Raw genomic sequence first — 11,221 nt, 5'->3', positions numbered from 1 at the left:
CTGCCAGAGGGGTGTGCCAGTCGCCTTGGGATCTGCACCGCCCAAGCACTCTCCCCCACCACACCCCAACCCCTGCCCCATCCCAGCGCCCACACCCAAACTTCCTCCCAGAGCCTGCATCCCTCTCCCTCTCCCAAACCCCATCCCCCAGCCCAGAGCCTGCACCCTGCACCCAAACTCCCTCCCAGAGCCTGACCCCTACAACCATCCTGCACCCCAACCCCCTGCCCCAATCAAGGTACTTATAACATAGGAGGAGGATGAAGAAAAAAAGAATGAAAAACAGGATGGGGGAGATAAGAGAGAATGTTCTTTTTCTTGGCTGGGTCCCAAGTGGGGGCTCCCCAAAATGAAGCTGTGCACAGGGCCCCACTAACTCTAAATCCACCACTGTCTGTGAGTGACTTTCAGCACTAGCTATTCTGTTTTGGCATTTACCATGATTTTATTTTGCCATGGACAGACTTGGGGCTAGATCCTCAGCAGGAGGATCTATGTCCCTTTACACTAATTGAGAATCTGGCCTCATGCAGCATGCCCATTGCCAAGATTTCAAGAACAGTCACACCAGAAGTTGTGAAAGCATAAACAGGAAGCCTCAAATCCTGCCCCAGAGAAGCACAAACAGACCTGTATCCCTGGTCTATATCTGCTGCCTGAAGCCGCTACGCTGCAGATTTCAGGTGTCAGGTGGCCCTCAGGGGCAGCAGGTGCTGCTGCATGCTGCAGTACAGCGCTCACCTTATAGATCCTAGGTCTGTAGTGTGGGTGCACCAGCCCCTAATGATCCCCTTGGGTATTCTAAAGATTGTTCTGTTTCAGAGTAGCAGCCGTGTTAGTCTGCATCTGATGAAGTGAGCTGTAGCTCACAAAAGCTTATGCTCAAATAAATTTGTTAGTCTCTAAGGTGCCACAAGTACTCCTTTTCTTTTAAAGATTGTTCTGCCACCCTCACTCAGGCCAAGGAGTTTCCTTACTTTGCACGTGTGAATAAAGGAGGAAGAACTGAGCCCTTACCATATGATTTTGTACATATCTTTCTCATACGTGGATGTGCCTTCTATTAGATTTTGTCTAGCACAAGAGTAATGAAAGCTTTACTTTTTTCATCCTTCTAAATCGAATTGATCTGATAAAACTTTTTATCTGACAGTCCACAGGCCTTCCATATTATGCGGAATATTATCATTAAACCTACTAACTCCATTATTTTTCCCTTATAATTTCATGATTTGATTATAATATTGTTTGGGGGCAAAAACTAAACAAACAGAATTTTTAATATGTTTTCAGATCCTAATCATATGCATCATCTTTCATTCTGTTTCCATTGGGCAAGGTTTTTCATTTTAAAATGAGAAAGTTGAAATCCATAATTATGGTCTTTCCACAGTAGTCTTACCTCATTACATAGTATTTTATTCTTTATTCTGCTTGGCTTGGGGCTACAAAATGTAATGTTTTTTTCCAGCCATTTGCTGTTCTTTTTACCGACTTACAGAGTTTTGTTTTTTACTTTTCACTTAGACATTCAGTGTGTACGTAAGATAGAAAAAACAAGCATCTGTATGTATACAGATGTGAATACATAGTTTCTATTATATTCATGCCTTGAGGCCCTAACCAACATCATGAACTCAGTCTGCTAGGTGTTTTACATGCTCATAAGAGAGCCCCTTACAGTCTAATTAGACAACGCAAAGCAAAAGTTACCCCAGTTTTGAAGAGGAGGCAGGCCACCTTGAGATTCCCAGCCAGAGATTTTAAGTGACTTGCCCAAGGTCACACAAGAAGCTTGGAAATGAATCCATATCTGAGTCACACAGTCCAGTGCTTTGGCTACTTGGCCATTCTCACTCAAGAGGGCTCATAATATAGTCAGTTTTATTAAAAAGATAGGACCAGTGAAGATTTCACTTCATAAATAGAACAGGAGTACTTGTGGCACCTTAGAGACTAGTTGGACTTCATGACATTTCCAGACTTTAATTCCTCATTCCTGGTTCTATACTTAAAAAAACCCCAACAACACTACAACCGCTAAAAGGTCTTGAATGCACAGCCTCCACAGCAAGAGAAAAATAAAAGCAAAATCTTCTAAAAGAGACCTACACCCACCCTCCTCTCACACACAGTAATGTGGAAAAATAGAGAGATCATTTCTCATAAAGGTTTATTCAAAAGTTTCCAGTAAACCAAAAAAGGGTTAATGTAAAAAATGATCCCGGATGTCAGATATCAAATGACTAGCCACAGAATCTAGAGTTAAAATCTGAATACACAGATAGCCACTCTACTAGCCCTTGGACAAGGATCCAGAAAACACAGCCAGTTCCATCTGATAAATCAGGACCAAGTACAGTTTCTACCCTAATAGAGCTTATTTGTCTCACTTGGGTGAATCAGAAGTAAATCTATGTCAGATAGTGCAAGTCATTGAGGTGTGGCATCAGTAAGTCTATAAACCTAGGCTCTGTCCCAAAGCCACTGAAATCAATGAGAGGATCATAGGTAAGAAAAAAACAACAACTCCTTATTCAGCAAGTAGTCCCATTTGGGATCAAGCCTTTTTTGGAACTATTCACATGCTTACAGTTAGGCATCTGCTTAACTAGGTTACTTCATTGGGGCCATCCTTAACAATTATAAACATTGCTGTGTAACCTTGAGCCTGTGCAGATATTTTATAATATGTATTAAGCAGAACTTTGTTATTACGATTGTGCCATGCTATTTGACGGCTACATCTATCAACTTACAAATTCCATTTTGCCTTTACAAATGCCATGTGGTATTTCAACCTCCTTTTTGAATGTAGCCTTTAGTGTGGCTTTGGAGTATTCATTATAGGAAACTAGCACCTAGTGGACAGACTGTGTGGGAACATTAAGTGGCTCTATCCTAGATAAACACTGAGTTTTTGTCAGCAGGGACATTAATTTCGAGCAACTCTCTGCCCAGCAGCAGACTTGAGTGGGGGCAGGAATCTGGAAACTCCCCAGCAGACATGCAGACAGGGGTAAGAAACACATCAGAGGCTTAAAAAAAATGTTGTCTGGTTCCAAGGGCTCGGGTGACTGGACCATATGGTCCAATGCCAAGAAGATTGTCAGCTGTGGGCTCTGCACCTGGGAATGTGTCTGAGACCCCTGGAGCTAGGAACAATGAGCAGTCACTACTCAGGCCCACCTATGCAATCCAGTTGCTGGTGTTCATCCAGAGAGGGGGATGGGGGCAGGTTGTGACAACTGGTATCCAAGTCAGTTTGAGACTTCATGTATTTTATTTTCTGGACTTCTTTGTGGCATAGCATGCAGAGCACTATAACTATCTTGGTAGAGATAGCTAGCTAGTCAGAATAAAAGCTACAGTCATAATGAAACAGGGAATGGGGAGAAAAGAGTCTTATGTGACTTCTTTCAGAACTAGGTGATTCAGTCTTTAAAAAGGCATCCAGAAAGATCATGTTTAGCCATGGAGAATTAAAAACATTTCAAAAGATCCATCAAGTTGTAATATGTGATGGGATGACTGGACAGGTAATAGGAGCCATCACCTTTGAAGAAAATTTCCAAGGAAAACTATTTCAGGAAATTTCTGTTTCAGAAAACTTCAAAGATATGTTTTGAATTTATTTTATGGGGATTTCCCCTTATTTTTACATGTCAGTAATATACCCCTAGATTAACTATTTGATGAGTCATAATGACAATAGTTGAAATATCCTATTACATTTTTAAACCAAAGGCAGCTGATAAGATGTTTCAGAGTGTCCTATTTGTGCTGTAATTAAACAGTTTGACACTTTGTACACTACTACTTCTTGACATGTCAGTAATGTACAAAAAATATAGCAAGCAAACGTTTTAATGAAATTTTTGTATTCCAAAAAGAAAATTCCTATATTTAAGTCCTTTGGAAATTCTGTTTCATGTGAAATTTCAAAAAAAGTTTGTTCCAAATTGAAATAAAGCAAGTTTTAAAGTGTCAAAATTTCCCCTGAAATAGAAATTCTGAGTTTCAACCAACTCCATGTCATGACACATTGTTCTTCTTATTCTGCTAAATAGGAAAGAGGGTGCTGACTTGATCCTTGTTAGATAGTTAAGGGAGTTTGAGTTGGGTGTGGAAAAGGGAGCTGGCATGGAAAAGTTTGAGAAACACCATGCTATTGCATCAGACTACATAACCTTGTGATCCCTCAGAGTCACTCGTATTTCAATCAGAACATGTGTGTACTTATTGGCATCTTGACTTTTTTTAATCCTTCTCACCTTTTTATTTGGGTCTTTCAAACCTGGCTTCTATTTTCCTTCTGGCCACCTCTTTCTTTCATTCACTGACTCTTATTAGACAGGAGTCTTTCTATGCATTTGTTTTTCTAGTTCAGCTCTATCAATAACAGTGTTCTCAAATCATTTTTTTAAATTCTTGTCAATTGCAAGGAATTGTTGATTTCCTTTTCACATCCTATTTTCCTTACACACATCTAGTGTCTTTCACTATTTGCTTCAGTATTCATTCCTTTTACAATTAATACTCAAATTAAGACATCTCTAAAATTCCGGTTTACTTTATTCTGAAGCCTGTTGGTTTTCCCCTCTGAGTTTCCTTTTATTTAGTTTATTAGCTGATGACAACCCTTATCAGGTTTATTACATTGTCTGTCTATTATGATCTGTTCATTTGGGACCAAGATGAGCTACCATAGCAGTGAAGTACTCGTGTTTAAACTCATAATAAGTTCTATGTTTATGGAATATCCTGGTCATTGGATAGCTGCCTTTCAACTCATTACCCAATTGTGTAAAATGAGAGACATGTGAGTAAACAGCTGTTACACTGGTTTGCCAGGGGGGTGGGGAGGGAAAGGAGAAGCACAGATGAAGGTGTATATGTAACATAGATACCCCAGGGTAGGTCATCAGTAGTAACAATTGAGCCTGGGACTTCTGGATCTTTATATATGATCCTCTGTGCCCTGGACTAGGAGACCCAGGTCTATTAAACAAGGCTGTAGCCACATCAATCTTATGGCCTAACCACCACCAGAATCATAGAATCATAGAATCATAGAATATCAGGGTTGGAAGGGACCCCAGAGGGTCATCTAGTCCAACCCCCTGCTCAAAGCAGGACCAAGTCCCAGTTAAATCATCCTAGCCAGGGCTTTGTCAAGCCTGACCTTAAAAACCTCTAAGGAAGGAGATTCTACCACCTCCCTAGGTAACGCATTCCAGTGTTTCACCACCCTCTTAGTGAAAAAGTTTTTCCTAATATCCAATCTAAACCTCCCCCATTGCAACTTGAGACCATTACTCCTCGTTCTGTCATCTGCTACCATTGAGAACAGTCTAGAGCCATCCTCTTTGAAACCCCCTTTCAGGTAGTTGAAAGCAGCTATCAAATCCCCCCTCATTCTTCTCTTCTGCAGACTAAACAATCCCAGCTCCCTCAGCCTCTCCTCATAAGTCATGTGCTCTAGACCCCTAATCATTTTTGTTGCCCTTCGCTGTACTCTTTCCAATTTATCCACATCCTTCTTGTAGTGTGGGGCCCAAAACTGGACACAGTACTCCAGATGAGGCCTCACCAGTGTCAAATAGAGGGGAACGATCACGTCCCTCGATCTGCTCGCTATGCCCCTACTTATACATCCCAAAATGCCATTGGCCTTCTTGGCAACAAGGGCACACTGCTGACTCATATCCAGCTTCTCGTCCACTGTCACCCCTAGGTCCTTTTCCGCAGAACTGCTGCCGAGCCATTCGGTCCCTAGTCTGTAGCGGTGCATTGGATTCTTCCATCCTAAGTGCAGGACCCTGCACTTATCCTTATTGAACCTCATTAGATTTCTTTTGGCCCAATCTTCCAATTTGTCTAGGTCCTTCTGTATCCTATCCCTCCCCTCCAGCGTATCTACCACTCCTCCCAGTTTAGTATCATCCGCAAATTTGCTGAGAGTGCAATCCACACCATCCTCCAGATCGTTTATGAAGATATTGAACAAAACGGGCCCCAGGACCGACCCCTGGGGCACTCCACTTGACACCGGCTGCCAACTAGACATGGAGACATTGATCACTACCCGTTGAGCCCGACAATCTAGCCAGCTTTCTACCCACCTTATAGTGCATTCATCCAGCCCATACTTCCTTAACTTGCTGACAAGAATGCTGTGGGAGACCGTGTCAAAAGCTTTGCTAAAGTCAAGAAACAATACATCCACTGCTTTCCCTTCATCCACAGAACCAGTAATCTCATCATAAAAGGCGATTAGATTAGTCAGGCATGACCTTCCCTTGGTGAATCCATGCTGACTGTTCCTGATCACTTTCCTCTCCTCTAAGTGCTTCAGGATTGATTCTTTGAGGACCTGCTCCATGATTTTTCCAGGGACTGAGGTGAGGCTGACCGGCCTGTAGTTCCCAGGATCCTCCTTCTTCCCTTTTTTAAAGATGGGCACTACATTAGCCTTTTTCCAGTCATCCGGGACTTCCCCCGTTCGCCACGAGTTTTCAAAGATAATGGCCAAGGGCTCTGCAATCACAGCCGCCAATTCCCTCAGCACTCTCAGATGCAATTCGTCCGGCCCCATGGACTTGTGCACGTCCAGCTTTTCTAAATAGTCCCTAACCACCTCTATCTCTACAGAGGGCTGGCCATCTCTTCCCCATTTTGTGATGCCCAGCACAGCAGTCTGGGAGCTGACCTTGTTAGTGAAAACAGAGGCAAAAAAAGCATTGAGTACATTAGCTTTTTCCACATCCTCTGTCACTAGCTTGCCTCCCTCATTCAGTAAGGGGCCCACACTTTCCTTGGCTTTCTTCTTGTTGCCAACATACCTGAAGAAACCCTTCTTGTTACTCTTGACATCTCTTGCTAGCTGCAGCTCCAGGTGCGATTTGGCCCTCCTGATATCTTTCCTACATACCCGAGCAATATTTTTATACTCTTCCCTGGTCATATGTCCAACCTTCCACTTCTTGTAAGCTTCTTTTTTATGTTTAAGATCCGCTAGGATTTCACCATTAAGCCAAGCTGGTCGCCTGCCATATTTACTATTCTTTCGACTCATCGGGATGGTTTGTCCCTGTAACCTCAACAGGGATTCCTTGAAATACAGCCAGCTCTCCTGGACTCCCTTCCCTTTCATGTTAGTCCCCCAGGGGATCCTGGCCATCTGTTCCCTGAGGGAATCAAAGTCTGCTTTCCTGAAGTCCAGGGTCCGTATCCTGCTGCTTACCTTTCTTCCCTGCGTCAGGATCCTGAACTCAACCAACTCATGGTCACTGCCTCCCAGATTCCCATCCACTATTGCTTCCCCCACTAATTCTACCCGGTTTGTGAGCAGCAGGTCAAGAAAAGCGCTCCCCCTAGTTGGCTCCCCTAGCACTTGCACCAGGAAATTGTCCCCTACGCTTTCCAAAAACTTCCTGGATTGTCTATGCACCGCTGTATTGCTCTCCCAGCAGATATCAGGAAAATTAAAGTCACCCATGAGAATCAGGGCATGCGATCTAGTAGCTTCCGTGAGTTGCCGGAAGAAAGCCTCATCCACCTCATCCCCCTGGTCCGGTGGTCTATAGCAGACTCCCACCATGACATCACTCTTGTTGCACACACTTCTAAACTTAATCCAGAGACACTCAGGTTTTTCCACAGTTTCGTACCGGAGCTCTGAGCAGTCATACTGCTCCCTTACATACAGTGCTACTCCCCCACCTTTTCTGCCCTGCCTGTCCTTCCTGAACAGTTTATAACCATCCATGACTGTACTCCAGTCATGTGAGTTATCCCACCAAGTCTCTGTTATTCCAATCACGTCATAATTCCTTGACATCACCAGGACCTCCAGTTCTCCCTGCTTGTTTCCAAGGCTTTGTGCATTTGTATATAAGCACTTGAGATAACCTGTTGATCGCCCCTCATTCCCAGTATGAGGCAGGAGCCCTCCCCTCACAGACATTCCTGCCTGTGCTTCCTCCCGGTATCCCGCTTTCCCACTTACCTCAGGGCTTTGGTCTCCTTCCCCCGGTGAACCTAGTTTAAAGCCCTCCTCACTAGGTTAGCCAGCCTGCTGGCAAAGATGTTCTTCCCTCTCTTCGTAAGATGGAGCCCGTCTCTGCCCAGCACTCCTCCTTCATGGAACACCATCCCATGGTCAAAGAATCCAAAGCCTTCTCTCCGACACCACCTGCGTAGCCATTCGTTGACCTCCACGATTCGACGGTCCCTACCCAGTCCTTTTCCTTCCACGGGGAGGATGGACGAGAACACCACTTGTGCCTCCAACTCCTTTATCCTTCTTCCCAGAGCCACGTAGTCCGCAGTGATCCGCTCAAGGTCATTCTTGGCAGTATCATTGGTGCCCACGTGGAGAAGCAGGAAGGGGTAGCGATCCGAGGGCTTGATGAGTCTCGGCAGTCTCTCCGTCACATCACGAATCTTAGCCCCTGGCAAGCAGCAGAAGGGGATAAAGCACATTGAATGGGTGTGGCTTACACTATGATGAGCTCATTTAACTATTAAAATGAGAAAAAGGTTAAGTACACACAGGATAAAAGCCACAAACATTTGAATACAAGTTGTGTGCCTGATTCATGATTGTATTACTTCAGTTGGACCAGTGTAAAACTGGGTAGCAGCCGTGAGTCAGGCTCTATGACTCTCTGGGTAAAGGTGTGTGGCAGAGACGCTTCTCACATTGTGTGTCCTTGTGAGGACTGCTCCCTCACTATTCCCCAGAGAGACACAGCACTCCAAGAGTGCAGGAGGGGCAGAGAGCAGGCAGAATCATTGCTCTGTCTCCCTCCTGCCATGCATAGTGAAGTGCACTGTATTCTGTGCAGGGGTGTAGCAGTGTGCATAGCTCCCCTTGCACACCAGGGAGCTGTGGGAGACAGTGAACTTGAAGAGAGGGGAATTCTATTGGTAGTGGAGTATAACTGCACCAGACCATAGGGGGCTGCACATAAAATGGCATGATCAAGTCTTTAAATATGTATTAAGATTTGTCACACTCCCTGAAAAGTTAAATCTCTTTTTAAAATATGTATGCATTCTATCATGGATGGCACATGAAGAGATTAAACCAAATAAACAGTCAGATCACAACATCATGATGATCTGTAAAATTAATATACCAAATATAGCAAAAATTCTTCCAAGAATTATGCACATGCTTAACTTTATGCACTGTGAATAGTGATATTGAAGACAACAGTACTATTTAGGGTCCATCAAGTTTATTGTTAAATGGAAGTTCCTTCATTTGGGTGTTGAAAAATATATATTTTAAAAGGCTTACTTCAATTCATTTCCATTAAAGAATACACATTCTACAAACACATGCTATTCTGGGACAATCCATGAGCTATAGGTACTGATCACAAAGTTACATATCCAAAACTGTCCCAGCAGACAGAAGATGGAAAACAGAGGTCATTGAAGAAAACAAATCAGTCTTTTAATTAAGTTTCAGAAATGCCATAATTCAGAGTTTCTTTAATAGCATCTACAAACTATAAATCCACAACCACAAACAGATTTAATACCTTGATAATCTCTAAAGACTATCAAGCAGAAGAAAAGAGGAGGAAGTTTGTGGCTTATTACTTTTCCAATTGATTTAACACCACAATACTAGATTTATTACCCAAACAAACCCCTTGAGATAAATCTTGTCTTGCTAAAATCCATAAACAAATACCTGTAACTTCAAAGCCCTCACTCTCTACAGTATATGCATGATCATATCTGTTTACCCACATTTACCAGGTTGTTGCAGGTGGAGTTGGTGAAACACAGAGAAATACTGTCAGAAACTGAGGAAAACTGCTCTTCACTTCCTCTGACATATTGCTTTCCAAAACATTTATTTTGTCAGATGGACAAGAAAACAATCCTCTCAGATTCTCAGGTACTTTATAGTTCTGGCTGTGTCCCAAATACCAGAACAGCCTCTGATATAGTATTACACTATACACTGATCTTTGAATAGCTCTTAAGACACTTCATTTTAGCCCAAAATTATGCTTCACACAAAGTAGTGGTCCTCACTTTCGTGATTCTTTCAGCAATAAAACAGAGTTAGAAAGAGGAGAAGGAGAAGGAGAGAGAGAGAGAGAGAGTGTGACTTATTTATACTTAAGGAATAAATCGCAAATTAGGTAAAATTTCCAACTTGAATAATTTCTTAGGTGCCCCCCATTTTGGTTCCTTGGGTCCCACATTTGGGTCTTGGCTGGTTGAAATGCATGTGTCCTACTTTCAGGGCTTCATTCTAGGTTACTAATTAGTCAATAGAAGTTTTGTTTGAGAAAAGAATGCATAGTATAGCTTTCATTCTTGATGACAAAATAGTCATTTACTTTTTTTGGAGCTCCAGAAAACTTTCTCATAGGTTTATTCAAAGTCATTTTAATCCCAGCTTTTGCCTATTCTTAATTATGATCTGTCCCAAATATTAATTTTGCAAAGGCTTCTTTTATTTGGAAACCATTAAAAATTCCTTACCTTATAAAAACAGTATTCAGTCAAGAACAGTCTGTTCAGTTTAACTGGCATACCATTACAATATATTCTTATGCAGTAACATTGTGAGAGTTCTATTACCTGAATCACAGTTCTTTACCTATCCTATCCTAAAACTAGGTTTTGTTTCTTCTTGGAACCAGTGATTTTGGCTGTTAAAGAGCCAATCTTCACTTGCTGAATAGTGATAACAGGTTGATTTCCATCCTTCTGAGATTGCTCTATGAAAACCCATCCATCAAGGTGTATCTAATTAAGAAACTTAGTAAAGATATGTTTGAAGCAGATATCTAAGATTCTTAAGGGACTGGGGAATTGAATCAGTACATCAGACATATCAAATTAGTTAATGATTTGGGGATCTTTATTCTGCAAGAACATGTAAATTAAAAAAAGAAAAAAGAATTTCATTTAAGCTCAATAGCATGGAGAAAGGAGGATATTTGGGTCCCACTGCATGTAATTTTAAGAGTCTGTTTCATCTGAATAGAGTATTAAAAACTTAGGGGAAAGTTCTCTTGTAGATTTAGTACTTTTTTTTTTTTTACACTGAATACTGACAACTACAGTCTTCAGTATCTCTTTTCTGCTAGTCACCTGAACTAAACGCTGCAAGTGTATAAGCTGACATGTGGTAGGGTGCTATAGGTTGTTCGGTAGTGCTAATTTTAGATCTTGCATATTC

This window comes from Dermochelys coriacea, chromosome 8 (genome assembly GCF_009764565.3).
Source record: "Dermochelys coriacea isolate rDerCor1 chromosome 8, rDerCor1.pri.v4, whole genome shotgun sequence".
In the NCBI taxonomy this organism is placed as follows: Eukaryota; Metazoa; Chordata; order Testudines; family Dermochelyidae; genus Dermochelys; species Dermochelys coriacea.
Note: the sequence above shows the minus strand (reverse complement) of the source record.